The 20,008-nt window shown below is 35.2% G+C and overlaps 1 long non-coding RNA gene across 1 annotated transcript; it reads right to left on the reverse strand.

The window, feature by feature from the left end:
• Positions 1–3,599: 3,599 nt before the first annotated feature.
• Positions 3,600–8,552, reverse strand: LOC127739781 (uncharacterized). The gene is made up of 3 exons (XR_008000521.1): positions 8,421–8,552; positions 4,350–4,514; positions 3,600–4,133 (listed from the first exon to the last, which is right to left on the reverse strand). It is a non-coding gene; the product is annotated as an uncharacterized LOC127739781 (long non-coding RNA).
• Positions 8,553–20,008: the final 11,456 nt, after the last annotated feature.

The raw sequence follows: 20,008 nt of genomic DNA on the forward strand, positions 1-20,008 counted from the left end.
AGAACCGACAGATGAATAGCCGTGCTGTGACAGAGCACGTTGAACATTTTCACTGAGAGGACGGGACTGTAGCCATTGACAACGGTGATGCCCAACATACAGCTTGCCATGGAAAGGAGTAAGAAGGATTGGACGAAGACAGTAGGAAAGCAGAGAGACGGAAGGGACAAAGCATCTCCATACACTTATCTGAAGTTCTCACCAATGAATTACATAAGTATCTCTATCCTTATTTTATGTCTTATTTATCTTTTAATCATTAATCCTCCATAACCATTTGAATCTGCCTGACTGAGATTTACAAGATGACCATAGCTTGCTTCATACCAACAATCTCCGTGGGATCGACCCTTACTCGCGTAAGGTTTATTACTTGGACGACCCAGTGCACTTGCTGGTTAGTTGTGCGAAGTTGTGATAAAGAGTTGAGATTGCAATTGAGCGTACCATGTTGATGGCGCCATTGATGATCACAATTTCGTGCACCACGGAGCAATGGTTATAATTTCAAAAATGAGTCTGGTTTAAATAAATTATCGAAATAGATAAATCTTAAATACTTTTACGGATTTTAAAGAGAGTAGAATTTTCATGATTTGGTTGAATTGTGATTTTAACTCATTTGATTTTTAATAATAACGAAAAGAGATTTGATTAACTAGCTAAAGACTTTAAAATAGTAATTTAAGTATAAATTCGAGGGTTTGGGAATAAGAGAGTAAGTTTGAAGGTTATGCTTGAATTACGATGTGATTAGTGACAATTGGTTTTGATGGATATTTGATGATGATTTCGAGATAGAGAGAGAGGATAATAATTGAGTATAATCGAGGTATGGTGATGATTAACGATGATTTTGAGTAGGCTTGATTTTGATTTATTGTGAATGAGTGGATTGAAGTGGTTAGGGGTTGTTTTGTTGAGTTAGAATCTGCTTTGGCTTATGAACCTTGGAAAGTTGACAGATCCTATTTTTAGTTGATTTTTGGCCAACTTCGGCAGACCGTAATTCGGTCCTCAGAGTTGGAAACTTTTCACAATTAGATTTTTATAAAAATTCATTTGTCAATATTTCCAACCGTTCAAGAATGGTTGAAAAATAAATTTTCTGAAAAAAAGTTATGAAGGTTTAAACTTTTGATTGAAAAATTGGTCTCTGCAGCATATCAGAAAATTTCAAGTTCTGATATGTGATGCGTATGCGGATGTCATCGTGTGTACGCGAGAGTTGGCCACTGCCAACGCACATGTGTAGGTGAACATGAGCTGCATACGCGACTTTGTCACATTTACGCTCATGCGTACGTGACGCAAGTCCTGCGTATGCAAGCGAGCTCCACTGCCCAAATCTTCCGCGTACGCAAAGGTAGTCTGCATACGCGAGTTTTGAATTTTACACTCCTGCGTACACAAGCATGTGAATGCGTACGCGGCCACCTCTATTTTCTGAGAAGTAAATTTTTAAGCTCTCAACCATTACTCGAGCCTTTTAAATTTTTATAAACCCTGGTACAAGTCTAGAGCCGGTGGAATTAAGGATGGAGGAGTTAAGAATGAAACCTAAAGAGCTGAGTTAGTGAATTAGAGGAAAATGAACAAGTGTGGAATAATGTATGGTGAGAATATTTGTGATGATGAATGGTAACTAACTATGATGATGAAGGACAATGATGAGCGAGTTTAAATACTAAAGTATGAGATTGATAATGAGATTGAAAATGGAAAGTGATAATGAAATTGATATTGATAATGATTCTCATACATACATACATACATACATATACATATATACATATACATATACATATACATACATACATATATATATATATATATATATATATATACCTTCCTGGGTAGATACAGTGGCATTGATCCACTTATTTCGGGTTTGGTTTGAGTCTCCCGGAATAGATGCAGTGGTTCGCCCCCACTTGCTTCTGGTTGAGAATGATATGTGATTTTAAAACTTTATCTGATTTTTGAATTTCCCTGGGAAATGCAATAGGTTGGCTCCACTTGCTCCAGGTTGAGATTTGAGTTTTTGTTGACCCTCTGTCGGAAGATGTGGCCGGACACTTAGACCTTTCTAGATGGTACCCCCAATGCATTTGATATATGAATATGAATTTTGGGCTTGGGAATGTGTGCTCGCAGGGATTCTCCAATGGTTAGCTACCAGGATATGTCGTATTGGCTATATAACTGACAGATGAGCTCATTAGCCATAGTGTAGGAATGCATCATTTGCATTTGTGTATTGTTTAGTGTGAATATTGTTTGTGAGTTTTCCTAATTGAGTAATTGCATCTATCTGCTAATTGACCTAATTGCTTTATCTATATTCTCTATATGTGTATGCTCTGCATTATTTTATCTGTGTTTGATAACTGAGAGATCCCTTATGTTGGCAGTGGTACGCTGAGGGTTGTTCCTCATGTTGATGATGGGATGCTTGTTGGAAAACTGAGTTTTAATGCTGAATTACTGAGTTATATGTTGATCGACTGTGTAAATGGAAAGAGATAGGCTAAGTGGAGTGTTGGATAAAAAGCTTGAGTGTGTATGTTGTAGTTATACCCAGTTTCGGATTCGAGTGGAATAAGTTATGGGGTAGAAAGCCCTCAGGCATGTCTTTGGTTCTTTTTATCCTTTAAACTATTTATTTACTGCAAGAATAAATATAAGTGACTAAAGAAGAAGTATCAATATGCGTTTGAAGTTGACAGCAACGATGTTCTTATTGTGTGGATAAAGGTAAAGTGTCACTATACAATTATAGAATAAATCACATTATAATACATAAACTAATATTATGTATGGTTGTATTTTAGGCACACTGACGTGGCAGAAATTGGCAGATTAAGAAATTAATGTAAGAGATACGTTGCATGTACAATTCTTAACCAACAAAAATCCGCTCATCAATTTAGAAGTGTTGTCACAAAAATAGAATAAAAATACTGGGAGTATGAGTCCCAGGTCGTCTCCTAATGAGTTGCAGAAAGATGTGCTATTTTATTAATCAGAGGTTTTCCAAAATATTTTTGAGTTTGATAAACAGGAAATTAAATCAGAGAATTTATGTAATTCAAATAAAAACCTTGATCGGGAGAAGATTAATCAAAAGTTCTATCATTGTTGGATTTCTCTCAAGATCAATTGATAATTGAAGGTTGTTTCTACTTAGTTATCCTTTACTGAGTAAAGGAAAGTCAAGTAAGTTGGAAGTCTACTTCTATTCACAAGTTCTAATCCTCTCCCTTGGGAAGGATTAGTGTTAGTGACTAGAGAGCCAGCCAACAATAAATCCAATTACAATTTAGCTCTTGAGTATTCCAACTCAAGGTTCTCTTTTTAATCAACTCCCAATCAAGTTAGAGGACTACTCCATTATCATGAATGTAAACTTCAGAAAATTAGAAAGGGAAATAAAGAAAGACATGATAAACAATAATAAAAAGATCAATTAAAATTAAAAATGGTTCTTGTATTAATAAATTATAAAAATAATCCAATTATAACTCTAGACAAATTAAGGATATGAAAGAGTAAGCGAAAAGTAAGGAAACAAACTAGAATGATGAAGTCTTGGCGGAGGTAGTAACTCTTCTCAATATCTCAATCCAAAAAGCAATAAAACAAAATTCTAAGAACTATGAATGTGTAGAGAGAAAACCTAGAGGAGGAGTAAAATTAGATCTAGAAAACTAAAAAACTAAAATTATGCGTAATGAGAATCGTCCTTAGTCTCTGCATGTTCCCTGACTCTAATATGCGTTTCTGGGCCGAAAACTGTGTTAAAATGCGGCCCAAAATCGACGCCAGTGATTTCTGTAAATTCTACAGATCGCGCACGTCACGCAACCACATCGTCAACGCGTTCGCGTCATCTAGCATTTTTCCTTTCCACGCGTGCGCGTCGTCCACGCATTCGCGTTACTCGTGCAGATTCCAATCCACGTGCTTGCGTCAGGCACGCGTTCGCGCCACTGTGATTTTCTCCAATTCGCGCGGATACGTGAGCCATGCGTCCGCGTCGCTTCTTGCTGGTCATCTCCTCAATTTCTTGTGTTCCTTCCATTTTTGCAAGCTTTCTCTCCATTTTCTAAGCCATTCCTGTCCTATGAAGCCTGAAACACTTAACACACAGATCACGACATCGAATGGTATAAAGGAGAATAAAAATATACAATTAAAAGATCTCTAGGAAGCAAGTTTTCAATCATAGAATAATTTTGGGAAGGAATTATAAATACATGTAAATCGTATGAATAAGTGGGTGCAGACTTGATAAAACCACACAATTAAACACAATATAAATCATAAAATAATGGTTTATTACTCACCCAACCAAATTCTATACTCCGCGGTTGTTGCAGTCAATGGATCTGACACCTAAGAATAAGTTAATGTAGAATAGGAAGATCAGAGTATGGGAACGAACGAATTTGATTTGTTAGCAAACTCAAGGAGCAGCTTCATCTTCTGAAGTTGTTGCAGCGAGCGGAAGGCTTTTGGGTAAGAAGAGAAAGTAAATGGACATATTAGCAAGGATGAATGAACATGTGTAATATTCAACTGAGGCCCAAAAAAAACTTTTCTAAATATTTGCTGATGTTATCTCCAGTGTGAATGACAAGTTCAAGATTGGTGAGAAATTGGAGTAGCTTGATTTTGGTGATCATGAAATTGTTCAAGTTATGATGAAGTTTTTTAATAATCCTCATTTGGAAAAGAGTTTTTAGGGTTTGACAAATTCGTAGAAGAGTGCACTAGTACAATTCATCTCAGATCGAACTAGTCTTGATTGAGTTTGTTATGCTATATTAGAAAACTTATCATATTTTGCAATAGACTTATTTTGTGATGTAAGACCTCCATGGTTATTTTCTTTACTGCATTAGATAAGCTTGCTGGATTTAGCTACTGAGATGGTTATTATATTTTGGAAAACGTATCATATTTGGCAATAGAGTTATTTTGCGATGTAAGACCTCCTATGGTGATTTTCTTAACTACATTAGACAAGCTCGATGAATTTAGCTATTAAGATGGGTATTTTATTTTAAAAAACTATATTATATTTGGCAATAGAGTTATTTTGTGATGTAACACTTATATTATAGTGATTTTCTTCAATACTTTAGGCAAGCTTGTTGGATTTAGCCATTAAGATGAGTTTCGAATCTGTAAAATAAAATCAGCATTGTGCATTGATCATTTATGTTTATACATTTTCAATTCATTGTGGAAAGTAGTAGTACCTTATAATAAAAAAATTAAAGGCAATCATGTTTATATATTATTCGAATGTACTGCATCATTCTATCCATCTTAGTGAATTAAAAATAGTATTTATTGAGCATTCATGTTTATATAGTATTTGAATGTGTTGTATCATTCTATCCATCTTAGTGAATAATTATAAAGAAAAAATGATAAAATAATTTAAAATGATGTAAACTTTTTGAAAATTAGAAACATCATTTCAAATTGAAATAATTACAACAAAATATTTGTAACATGATAGAAGCATCTGACTAACTATGGTAGCAAATGGCCAAAGAATAACTAGCTCTTTGATGTAGTTATCTAAAGTAATTACTTAATTGCATAGAATATAAGTGTCACATTAAAATTTGAAAAAATAGTACTAAAATTAAAAAGATACAAAATACAAAGTCTATGATATGAAAACATGATAATATTTTCAGTGTCATAATTTCACTCTCTACTTTTCTAATCCTTTCATTCATCTTGAAGTTGAAACTGTTATTGCTTGGATAATCTTCTAAAGCTTTTTCATAAGGTTAGGAACTTGGTTTTGCTTTACCTTGAATAGAAAGACATGTTCACCTAAAGTATTCACATCTCCTAACAGGACATGCATGGTACTCTCGACCTGAATTTGTAATACTATGTGAAACTTGTAATGGAGCTCTCAATCCATAGTCGCAAAAACATTCACCTATTATATTAGAGTTGCTGCTGCTATGTGATTCATTTGACAATCAAGGCACACTAAATAATCTTCTTCTTCAAATTAAACTTCCACACGTTTCAAAATTCATTTAAAGTTCAACAATGGTAGCTTGTAAAAAAATTGAAACCAAAAATTAAATTGAAGAAAAAATAAATAAAAATAACAGGGACAATTTTCTAAATTCAGCTCATCGCATAAGGAGCAATAATTATGAAAATAAAGTTTAGCAAACAACAATTTGCAATAACTATGAAAATAAAGTGCATACTAGCACAGTAAAATTAGATAATTATTTTCATATTTTATGAAGCTATCTTCTCAAATTTCTTCCCCCCTCAAAAATGGAAAAAGATTCAAAGATTCATAAGAATATTTAACATAAAAATATAGTCTGCTAGGTAGGTTTCATTGATACAGTTGTATTGCTGAAGGCTAATAAATTTCTCAAAGCAACTTTAGTAGTATTCTCCATTCTAAAGAATGGGATTCTCAAAGATTGATAAGTCACAAGATAGTAATAATGAAGGATGGCTACATAATTATAATCATCAAGAAAGATTATCTACTAGGAAAGATTACAACTTTAGTAGTGTCCTCCAACCTTATAATTATACGCACCAGAAAAGATTATTCTACTAGAAAAACCTAGATGGTAAAGCTTCTAAGAATAAAGAAAGAGACTTGATTAGATTGAAAAATGATAACAAATTGTTCCAAAAGAATAAAATTTTTTGGCTCTTGAAATTTTATTTACCACCTAAAAACAAGCATAAAACTACTTTTTCATATAATGTAAAATCAGAATTAGGATAGCTATATTTGACAAAACACATTCATAAATTCACAACGTTGCAAACAATTTGATAATGCCAATATTAATTAATCTGTTTCTAATTAGTCAATCAAGAATAATAAAGAAGATCAAACACATGAATAGAATATAAGTGTCACATTAAAATTTGAAAAAATAGTACTAAAATTAAAAAGATACAAAATACAAAGTCTATGATATGAAAACATGATAATATTTTCAGTGTCATAATTTCACTCTCTACTTTTCTAATCCTTTCATTCATCTTGAAGTTGAAACTGTTATTGCTTGGATAATCTTCTAAAGCTTTTTCATAAGGTTAGGAACTTGGTTTTGCTTTACCTTGAATAGAAAGACATGTTCACCTAAAGTATTCACATCTCCTAACAGGACATGCATGGTACTCTCGACCTGAATTTGTAATACTATGTGAAACTTGTAATGGAGCTCTCAATCCATAGTCGCAAAAACATTCACCTATTATATTAGAGTTGCTGCTGCTATGTGATTCATTTGACAATCAAGGCACACTAAATAATCTTCTTCTTCAAATTAAACTTCCACACGTTTCAAAATTCATTTAAAGTTCAACAATGGTAGCTTGTAAAAAAATTGAAACCAAAAATTAAATTGAAGAAAAAATAAATAAAAATAACAGGGACAATTTTCTAAATTCAGCTCATCGCATAAGGAGCAATAATTATGAAAATAAAGTTTAGCAAACAACAATTTGCAATAACTATGAAAATAAAGTGCATACTAGCACAGTAAAATTAGATAATTATTTTCATATTTTATGAAGCTATCTTCTCAAATTTCTTCCCCCCTCAAAAATGGAAAAAGATTCAAAGATTCATAAGAATATTTAACATAAAAATATAGTCTGCTAGGTAGGTTTCATTGATACAGTTGTATTGCTGAAGGCTAATAAATTTCTCAAAGCAACTTTAGTAGTATTCTCCATTCTAAAGAATGGGATTCTCAAAGATTGATAAGTCACAAGATAGTAATAATGAAGGATGGCTACATAATTATAATCATCAAGAAAGATTATCTACTAGGAAAGATTACAACTTTAGTAGTGTCCTCCAACCTTATAATTATACGCACCAGAAAAGATTATTCTACTAGAAAAACCTAGATGGTAAAGCTTCTAAGAATAAAGAAAGAGACTTGATTAGATTGAAAAATGATAACAAATTGTTCCAAAAGAATAAAATTTTTTGGCTCTTGAAATTTTATTTACCACCTAAAAACAAGCATAAAACTACTTTTTCATATAATGTAAAATCAGAATTAGGATAGCTATATTTGACAAAACACATTCATAAATTCACAACGTTGCAAACAATTTGATAATGCCAATATTAATTAATCTGTTTCTAATTAGTCAATCAAGAATAATAAAGAAGATCAAACACATGAATATGATTTTTTCATCATCATCATAAAGAAACAAACAGATACCAATCATATACATCAAACAAGAACTTGTTGCATAATACAGAGTAATTTATAAACCTAGCTAAAATAGAGACAACTCTGATTCAACAGAGACAGAATGTGTGTCAGTGTGTGAGACAGTGAGAGATAGAGAGAAAATATGGACTTCACGAATTTCACCTGGCAACGCAATGGTGAAGTGTGAAGAGACGGTGGAGCGGCTTCCTCAATGGGGTCGAATTCTACGCCGAGTTGGGTAGTAGTGTTGGCGAAGAGCTGAACGGAGTTAGAGACTAGGAGTGGGGAGATCAAGGAAAGGGGAAAGGGGGACACATTCATATTGATGAGTTAGGGTTTTATTTAGATTTAATTTAATTATGGGTATTTTAGTAACTTCACATATTTTAGTTTTTATTTTTAACTTAAACCAAATAGGATATTGAAATATAATTTAGTCCTGTATACTTTACCTTAAACACAAATACAAAGACTTAATTTAATTTTTGTCTTTCAGTTTTAGTCTATCTTTCAAGCACAGCCTAAAGATATTCACATAAGACCCCCCATTAAAAATTCTTAGTTCTAGACAGAGAATTATGCAAACATATGCGAGTGACAATTTTGGGGGAGTTATTCTTCTTGAAGAGGTTGATGGGATTCAACATTATTGTGCGTAGTTCAAAGATTCTAAAAAACATTATCAAACTACATTCAAAGATATTCTCGCTATCAAAAGAGACATTGAGAAATTCAGTTTCATCTTAGCCTTTATTACTTTACTATTGAAATGGATAATACTTCTTTCCCATCCATTCTAAATGCCAAATAGAAGATTAAACTAGATGCTCTTAAGATGAATTGACTAGTTTTTTTGCTATGAATTCACCGTAAAACATATCAAAGGAAACCAGAACATGTTGGCTAATTTTCTCTCTAGGCAAGTTAAAGATCTTCCATCTAAGTCACTTTGCGTTCTCACTATGAGTTTCTTTTCCACCTACGAAATCCTTTTCCCATATTGTCCATAAATAAACAAAACATACAGAGGTCAGACATGACATTTTTCCTTGAATACTCGTTTTAGAACAACATTGGAAGTATCTACCCATGCAAAAACATGCTTGTTCTACAAGCTTTATAAACTGCTCCTTGTCACCTAGATTCTACCAAACCCAAAGCATTTTTGCATTAATACCACGTATTATACTATACCTATAATTTAAGGACCAATTCTTGAATGAAATGATGTGGTATAATTAGGCACTCTTAATTAAATTTACCTATGTTACTATCATGCATGTTTATCCAATCTACATGCTACTATGTAGCAAACCTATGAACACTCCTATCTGATGTTATTAAAGGACTGTCAATTTGTCTAAAAACAATGGCTTCTCCTTCTCGACCCCACTAATAATATTGCAACAATTTTAGCGTAATTTTATCACATATGGAATCACTAACAGATTTTGTGAATACTCTTTTTGCTTGTTCTAAGATTTAGATTATTAGGGAGGATCATTAGCACAAAATCTATGTAAAACTGATGAGCGGATAATTTATACGCTTTTGACATTGTTTTTAGGTAATTTTTAGTAGGATCTAGCTACTTTTAGGGACGTTTTCATTAGTTTTTATGCTAAATTCACATTTCTGGACTTTACTATGAGTTTGTGTGTTTTTCTGTGATTTTAGGTATTTTCTTGCTGGAATTAAGGGACCTGAGCAAAACTCTGATAAAAGGCTGACAAAGGACTGCTGATGCTGTTGGATTCTGACCTCCCTGCACTCGAAATTGATTTTCTGGAGCTACAGAACTCCAAATGGCGCTCTCTCAATGGCGTTGGAAAGTAGACATCCAGAGCTTTCCAACAATATATAATAGTTTATACTTTATTCGAGATTAGACGACGTAAACTGGCGCTCAACGCCAGTTCTATGCTGCATTCTGGAGTCAAACGCCAGAAACACGTCACGAACCAGAGTTGAATGCCAAAAACACGTTATAACTTGGCGTTCAACTCCAAAAGAAGCCTCTGCATGTGTAAAGCTCAAGCTCAGCCTAATCACACACCAAGTGGGCCCGGAAGTGGATTTCTGCATCAATTACTTACTTTTGTAAACCCTAGTAGCTAGTCTAGTATAAATAGAACATTTTACTATTGCATTAGATGTCTTTTGACAGTATATCTTTTGACCATTTGGTCTTTTGATCATTCGGGGGAGCTGGCCATTCGGCCATGCCTGGACCATCGCTTATGTATTTTGAACGGTGGAGTTTCTGCACACCATAGATTAAGGGTTTGGAGCTCTATTGTACCTCAAGTTTTAATGCAATTACTACTATTTTCTATTCAATTCAGTTTATTCATGTTCTAAGATATTTGTTGCACTTCACTATGCTGAATGTGATGATTCGTGACACTCATCATCATTCTCACCTATGAACGCATGACTGATAACCACTTCCGTTCTACCTTAGACCGAACGCATATCTCTTGGATTCCTTAGTCAGAATCTTTGTGGTATAAGCTAGAATTGATGGCGGCATTCATGAGAATCCGGAAAGTCTAAACCTTGTCTGTGGTATTCCGAGTAGGATTCAGGGATTGAATAACTGTGACGAGCTTCAAACTCGCGATTGTTGGGCGTGATGACAAACGCAAAAGAATCAATGGATTCTATTCCGACATGATCGAGAACGGACAGATGATTAGCCGTGCCGTGACAGAGCATTTGGACCTTTTTCACTGAGAGGATGGGATGTAGCCATTGATAATGGTGATGCCCTACATACAGCTTGCCATGGAAAGGAGTAAGAAGGATTGGATGAAGGCAGTAGGAAAGCAGAAATTTAGAAGGAGCACAACATCTTCATACGCCTATCTGAAATTCTCACCAATGATCTACATAAGTATCTTTATCTTTATTTTATGTTTTATTTATTATTATTTTCGAAAACCAATATAATCATTTAAATCTGCCTAACTGAGATTTACAAGATGACCATAGCTTGCTTCGTACCAGCAATCTCCGTGGGATCGACCCTTACTCACGTAAGGTTTATTACTTGGACGACCCAGTGCACTTGCTAGTTAGTTGTGTGAAGTTGTGAAGAAAGTGCTGAGTTATAAACGAGCATACCAAGTTGAATGCCTTTGATAGAGATCACAATTTTGTGCACCAAGTTTTTGGCGCCGTTGCCGGGGATTGTTGGAGTTTGGACAACTAACGGTTCATCTTGTTGTTCAGATTAGGTAATTCTCTTTTTGTTTTATTTTCAAAAATTTTTCAAAAATCTTTCAAAAAAAATTTTTTTTCCCTTTTGTTTTCGAAAATTATTCTAAATTTTTAAGAATGAATTCTAGAGGTTCATGGTAACATGTTGAAGCCTGGCTGGCTGTAAAGCCATATCCAAATTCTTTTGGATTGAGGCTTCTACTTGTCAACATAAAAAGCATGTATATGGAGTTGGATGAAGTATCAGTTGTTGTATGCCTGATTTATATCCTAAATCTGGCTGGCTATTAAGCCATGTCCAACCCTTGGATTGGAGTTTTAGGCTAACATTGAAAGATTTCTGGAATTCTTATTAAAAATTTTTGAATTTCTTATTCCCTTTTTCCAAAATATGTTTTCAAAAAATATAAAATAAAATCCAAAAAAATTAGAAAATCATAAAAAAACAAAAATATTTTGTGTTTTTCTTGTTTGAGTCTTGAGTCAATTTTTAAGTTTGGTGTCAATTGCATATTTCTAAAAATTTATGCATTTTTTAAAAATTCATGCATGTGTTCTTCATGATCTTCAAGTTGTTCTTGGTAAGTCTTCTTGTTTGATCTTGATGTTTTCTTGTTTTGTGTCTTTTGTTGTTTTTCATGTGCATTTTTGCATTCATAGTGTCTAAGCATTAAAGATTTTTAAGTTTGGTGTCTTGCATGTTTTCTTTGCATAAAATTTTTTTCAAAAATATGTTGTTGATGTTCATCATGATCTTTAAAGTGTTCTTGGTGTTCATCTTGACATTCATAGTGTTCTTGCATGCATCATTGGTTTTGATCCAAAAATTTTCATGTTTTGGGTCATTTTTATGTTTTTCTCTCTCATTATTCAAAATTCAAAAATAAAAAAATATCTTTTTCTTTTTTCTCTCATAAATTTCAAAAATTTAAGTTGACTTAGTCAAAATTTTTTTAAAACTTAGCTATTTCTCATAAGTCAAGTCAAAATTTCAAATTTAAAAATCTTATCTTTTCAAAACTTTTTCAAAAATCAAATCTTTTTCATTTTTCTTACTATTTTTCAAAAATTTTTAATTTGAATTTTAAAATCTTTTTCTTATCTTTATTTCAAAATTTCAAAAACTTTACTAACAATTAATGTGATTGATTCAAAAATTTGAAGTTTGTTACTTTCTTGTTAAGAAAGGTTCAATATTTAAATTCTAGAATCATATCTTTTAGTTTCTTGTTAGTCAAGTAATCAATTTTAATTTTAAAAAAATCAATTCTTTTTCAAAATATCTTTTCTATCATATCTTTTTCAAAATTTTATCTTTTTCAAAAATTTGATTTTTAAAAATATCTTTCCTAACTTCTTATCTTTTCAAAATTGATTTTCAAATCTTTTTCAACTAATTAATTGACTTTTTGTTTGTTTCTTATCTTTTTCAAAACCACCTAACTAATTTCCCTTTCTAATTTTAAAAAATCAACCTCCCTCTTTTTTGAAATTCTTTTTAATTAACTAATTGTTTCATATTTTAATTTTAATTTTATTTCATCTCTTAATTTTCGAAAATCACTATCCCTTTTTCAAAATTAATTTTCGAAAATCTCTCTCTCTTCTTCTTCTATTTTCTTTATTCATCTACTAACACTTCTCTTTTCCCTTCTTCTATTCCTTTCTTCTTCTACTAACATAAAGGAATCTCTCTATTGTGGTAAAGAGGATCCCTATTATTATTTTTTGTTCCCTTCTTTTCCATATGAGCAGGAGCTAGGACAAGAATATTCTTGTTGAGGCAGATCCTGAACCTAAAAGGACTCTGAAGAGGAAACTAAGATAAGCTAAATTACAACAATCCAGAGACAACCTTATAGAAATTTTCGAAAAGGAAGAGGAGATGGCAGCCGAAAATAATAATGCAAGGAGGATCCTTGGTGACTATACTACACCTACTTCCAAATTTGATGGAAGAAGCATCTCAATCTCTGCCATTGGAGCAAACAATTTTGAGCTGAAACCTCAACTAGTTGCTCTACTGCAACAGAACTGCAAGTTCCATGGACTTGCATCAGAAGATCTCTACCAGTTTTTAACTGAGTTTTTGCAGATCTGTGAGACTGTTAAGACTAATGGAGTAGATCCTGAAGTCTACAGGCTCATGCTTTTCCCCTTTGCTGTAAGAGACAGAGATAGAATATAGTTGGATTCACAACCTAAAGATAGCATGGACTCATGGGATAAGCTGGTCGCGGCCTTTTTGGCTAAGTTCTTTCCTCCTCAAAAGATGAGCAAGCTTAAAGTGGATGTTCAGACCTTCAAACAAAAAGATGGTGAATCCCTCTATGAAACTTGGGAAAGATACGAACAGATGACCAAAAGGTGTCCTTCTGACATGCTTTCAGAGTGGACCATTCTAGATATCTTCTATTATGGTCTATCTGAGTTCTCCAAGATGTCACTGGACCATTCTGCAGGTGGATCCATTCACCTAAAGAAAACGCCTACAGAAGCTCAAGAACTTATTGACATGGTTGCAAATAACCAATTCATGTATACTTCTGAGAGGAATTCCGTCAATAATGGGACGCCTCAGAGGAAGGGAGTTCTTGACATTGATGCTCTGAATGCCATATTGGCTCAGAATAAAATGTTGACTCAGCAAGTCAACATGATTTCTCAAAGTCTGAATGGATGGCAAAATGCATCCAACAGTACTAAAGAGGCATCTTTTGAAGAAGAAGCTTATGATCCTAAGAACCCTGCAATAGCAGAGGTAAATATGGGTGAACTTTATGGAAACACCTATAATTCATCATGGAGAAATCATCCAAATTTCTCATGGAAGGATCAACAAAAGCCTCAACAAGGCTTTAATAATGGTGGAAGAAATAGGCTCAGCAATAGCAAGCCTTATCCATCATCTTCTCAGCAACAGATAGAGAATTCTGAGCAGAGCACCTCTAATTTAGCAAACTTAGTCTCTGATCTGTCTAAGGCCACTTTAAGTTTCATGAGTGAAACAAGGTCCTCCATCAGAAATTTGGAGGCACAAGTGGGCCAGCTGAGTAAGAAAGTCACTGAAACTCCTCCTAATACTCTCTCAAGCAACACCGAAGAGAATCCAAAAAGAGAGTGCAAGGCCATTGACATAATCAACATGGCCGAACCTAGAGAGGAAAGAGAGGATGTGAATCCCAATAAGGAAGACCTCATGGGACGTCTCTCAAGTAAGAAGGAGTTCTCTATTGAGGACCTAAAGGAATCTGAGACTCATATAGAGACTATAGAGATTCCATTAAACCTCCTTCTGCCATTCACGAGCTCTGAAAACTATTCTTCCTCTGAAGAGGATGAAGATGTAACTGGAGAGCAAGTTGCTCAATATCTAGGAGCCATGATGAAGCTGAATGCCAAATTGTTTGGTAATGAGACTTGGGAAGGTGAACCTCCCTTGCTCATTAATGAACTAGATACATGGATTCAGCAAACTTTACCTCAAAAGAGACAAGATCCTGGCAAGTTCTTAATACCCTGTACCATAGGCACTATGACCTTTGAGAAGGCTCTGTGTGACCTAGGGTCAGGCATAAATCTTATGCCACTCTCTATAATGGAGAAGCTGGAGATTATTGAGGTACAGCCTGCCATATTCTCATTTCAAATGGCAGACAAGTCAGTAAGACAAGCTTATGAATTGGTAGAGGACGTGTTAGTGAAGGTTGAAGGCCTTTACATCCCTGCTAATTTCATAATCTTAGACACTAGAAAGGAGGAGGATGAATGCATCATCCTTGGAAGACCTTTCCTAGCCACAGTAGGAGCTGTGATAGATGTTAACAGAGGAGAATTAGTCCTTCAATTGAATGGGGACTACCTTGTGTTTAAAACCCAAGGGTGTTCTTCTGTATACATGGAGAGGAAGCATGAAAAGTTTCTTTCAGTACAGAGTCAAATAAAGCCCCCACAATCAAACTCTAAGTTTGGTGTTGGGAGGCCACAGCCAAATTCTAATTTTGGTGTTGAATCCCCACATCCAAACTCTAAGTTTGGTATTTGGAGTCTACAACATTGACCTGATCACCTGTGAGGCTCTCATGTCAAGCTATTGACATTGAAAGAGCGCTTATTGGGAGGCAACCCAATTTTTATTTATCTAATTTTATTTTTATTTTATTGTTCTTTTATATTTTATTAGGTTCATGATCATGTGGAGTAATAAAATAAATACTAAAATTAAAAACAGAATAAAAAACAAAGAAGAAAAAGCACACCCTGGAGGAAGGGCTTACTGGCGTTTAAACTCCAGTAAGGAACATCTGGTTGACATTTAACGCCAGAATAGAGCATGGATCTGGCATTGAATGCCAGAAACAAGCAGCATCCTGGTGTTCAGACGCCAGGAATACACCCTAAGGAGAGCTGGCACTGAACGCCAGAAACAAGCATGGAACTGGCGTTCAACGCCAGAAACATGCTGCAAATGGGTGTTGATCGCCCAAAACAAGCATGAAGCTGGCGTTCAATGCCAGAAACAAGCATCAACCAGGCGTTGAATGCCAGGGTTGCATGCAGAGGGCGTTTTACACGCCTCATTGGTGCAGGGATGTAAATCCTTGACACCTCAGGATCTGTGGACCCCACAGGATCATCTCAAGATCTGTAGACCCTACAGGATCCCCACCTACCTCAAGTCATATTCTCTCCTCTTCACACAATCCAATAACACTCTTCCCCAAAACCCTTCACCAATCACCTTAATCTCTCTTCCCTATCACCTCTTCACCACTCACATCCATCCACTCTTCCCCATAAACCCCACCCACCTTCAAAATTCAAAATCACTTTCCCACCCAAACCCACCCTAAATAGCCGAACCTACTCCTTCTCCCTTCACTATATAAACCTCTCTATTCTTCTTCATTTTCACACACCACAACCCTCTCTTCTCCTCCTTGGCCGAAACACAAAACCTCTCTCCCTCTCCTCCATATCGTCTTTTTCTTCTTCTATTCTTTCTTCTTTTGCTCGAGGGCGATCAATTTCTAAGTTTGGTGTGGTAAAAGCATAGCTTTTTTTGTTTTTCCATAACCACCTATGGCACCTAAGGCTGGAAAAACCTCTAGAAAAAGAAAAGAGAAGACAAAAGCTTCCACCTCTGAGTCATGGGAGATGGAGAGATTCATCTCAAGGGTCCATAGCTTAGTAGAAGAGCATTTGACTGCACATCAAGAGAGCATGAGGAATTCCCTCATCAAGAAATTCCTGAGATACCTCAGGGGATACATTTTCCTCCACACAATTATTGGGAGCAACTAAGGTTAAGAGCACTAAAATCACTAGGGATGAAGCAACAAAGGCAAGGAAGAGACATAGAGGAGCTCAAAAGCACCATTGATCCTTCAAGAAGGCGCCACCCTCACTAAGGTGGACTCATTCCTTAGCTTCCTTGTTCTTAATTCTCTATTTTTCGATTTTATGCTATATGTTTGTCTATGTTTTGTGTCTTTACTACATGATCATTAGTATTTAGTAACTATGTCTTAAGGCTAATAATTTCATGAATCCTTCACCTATCTTAAATGAAAAAAGTTTTTAATACAAAAGAACAAGAAGTCCATGAGTTTCGAAATTATCCTTGAATTTAGTTTAATTATATTGATGTGGTAACAATACTTTTTGCTTTCTGAATGAATGCTTGAACAGTGCATATTTTTTTATCTTATTGTTTATGAATGTTAAAATTGTTGGCTCTTGAAAGAATGATGAACAAGGAAAAATGTTATTGACAATCTGAAAAAATCATAAATTTGATTCTTGAAGCAAGAAAAAGTAGTGAATAGCAAAAACTTGAGAAAAAAAGTGGCGAAAAAAATAGAAAGAAAAAGAAAAAGCAATCAGAAAAAGCCAATAGCCCTTAAAACCAAAAGGCAAGGGTAAAAAGAATCCAAGGCTTTGAGCATTAATGGATAGGAGGGCCCAAGGAACTAAAATCCAGGCCTAAGCAGCTAAATCAAGCTGTCCCTAACCATGTGCTTGTGGCATGCAGGTCCAAGTGAAAAGCTTGAGACTGAGTGGTTAAAGTCGTGATCCAAAGCAAAAAGAGTGTGCTTAAGAACCCTGGACACCTCTAACTGGGGACTTTAGCAAAGCTGAGTCACAATCTGAAAAGATTCACCCAGTCATGTGTCTGTGGTATTTATGTATCCGGTGGTAATACTGGAAAACAAAGTGCTTAGGACCACAGCCAAGACTCATAAAAGTAGATGTGTTCAAGAATCAACATACTTAACTAGGAGAATCAATAACACTATCTAAAATTCTAAGTTCCTATAGATGCCAATCATTCTAAACTTCAAAGGAAAAAGTGGGATGCCAAAACTGTTCAGAAGCAAAAAGCTACAAGTCCCGCTCTTTTAATTAAGAACTGATATTCACTGATATTTTGGGATTTATAGTATATTCTATTCTTTTTATCCTATTTGATTTTCAGTTGCTTGGGGACAAGCAACAATTTAAGTTTGGTGTTGTGATGAGCGGATAATTTATACGCTTTTTAGCATTGTTTTTAGGTAGTTTTTAGTAGGATCTAGCTACTTTTAGGGGCGTTTTCATTAGTTTTTATGCTAAATTCATATTTCTGGACTTTACTATGACTTTGTGTGTTTTTCTATGATTTTAGGTATTTTCTGGCAGGAATTGAGGGACCTGAGCAAAACTCTGATAAAAGGCTGACAAAGGACTGCTGATGCTATTGGATTCTGACCTCCCTACACTCGAAATGGATTTTATGGAGTTACAAAACTTCAAATGGCGCGCTCTCAACGGCGTTGGAAAGTAGACATCTAGAGATTTTCAGCAATATATAATAGTCCATACTTCATTCGAGATTAGATGATGTAAACTGGCACTCAACGCCAGTTCCATGCTGCATTCTGGAGTCAAACGCCAGAAACACTTCACGAACCAGAGTTGAATGCCAAAAACACGTTACAACTTGGCGTTCAACTCCAAAAAAAGCCTTTGCACATGTAAAGCTCAAGCTCAGCTCAAGCACATACCAAGTGGGCCCGGAACTGGATTTCTGCATCAATTACTTACTTCTGTAAACTCTAGTAGCTAGTCTAGTATAAATAGGACATTTTACTATTGTATTAGACGTCTTTTGACAGTATGTCTTTTGACCATTCGGTCTTTTGATCATTCAGGGGGGCTGGCCATTCGGCCATGCCTGGACCATCGCTTATGTATTTTCAACGGTGAAGTTTCTGCACACCATAGATTAAGGGTGTGGAGCTCTGCTGTACCTCAAGTTTTAATGCAATTACTATTGTTTTCTATTCAATTCAGTTTATTCCTGTTCTAAGATATTCGTTGCACCTCACTATGATGAATGTGATGATTCGTGACACTCATCATCATTTTCACCTATGAACGCGTGACTGACAACCACTTCCGTTCTACCTTAGACCGAACGCATATCTCTTGGATTCCTTAGTCAGAATCTTGGTGGTATAAGCTAGAATTGATGGCGGCATTCATGAGAATCCAGAAAGTCTAAACCTTGTCTGTGGTATTTGGTGCACGAAATTGCAATCACACTTTTGCAGTTCTGCACAACTAACCAGCAAGTGCACTGGGTCGTTCAAGTAATACCTTACGTGAGTAAGGGTCGATCCCACGGAGATTGTCGGCTTGAAGCAAGCTATGGTTATCTTGTAAATCTTAGTCAGGATATCAGAAATTATCAGGATTGATTGTGAAAAGTAAAAGAACATGAAATAAGTACTTGTTTTGCAGTGATAGAGAATAGGTTGAGGTTTTGGAGATGCTCCATCTTCTGAATCTCTGCTTTCCTACTGTCTTCTTCTTCAAGCATGCAAGGCTCCTTCCATGGCAAGCTGTATGTAGGGTTTCACCGTTGTCAGTGGCTACCTCCCATCCTCTCAGTGGAAATGTTCAACGCACCCTGTCACGGCACGGCTATCCATCTATTGGTTCTCAATCAGGCCGGAATAGAATCCAGTGATTCTTTTGCGTCTGTCACTAACTCCCCGCCTTCAGGAGTTTGAAGCTCGTCACAGTTATTCAATCATTGAATCCTACTCAGAATACCACAGACAAGGTTTAGACCTTCCGGATTCTCTTGAATGCTGCCATAAGTTCTAGCTTATACCACGAAGATTCTGATTAAAGAATCCAAGAGATATCTACTTAATCTAAGGTAGAACGGAGGTAGTTGTCAGGCACACGTTCATAGTTGAGAATGATGATGAGTGTCACGGATCATCACATTCATCCGGTTTAAGAACAAGTAATATCTTGGAATGGAAACAAGCATGATTGAATGAAAAACAGTAGTAATTGCATTAATTCATCAAGACACAGCAGAGCTCCTCACCCCCAACCATGGGGTTTAGAGACTCATGCCGTGGAAGGTACACAAAGAAACGTGTAAAGTGTAATCCGGTACAGATACAATATCAAAAGATCATATTAATAGTGAACTAGTAACCTAGGGTATACAGAAATGAGTAAATGAC

This window comes from Arachis duranensis, chromosome 6, assembly GCF_000817695.3.
Source record: "Arachis duranensis cultivar V14167 chromosome 6, aradu.V14167.gnm2.J7QH, whole genome shotgun sequence".
Lineage (NCBI taxonomy): Eukaryota > Viridiplantae > Streptophyta > Magnoliopsida > Fabales > Fabaceae > Arachis > Arachis duranensis.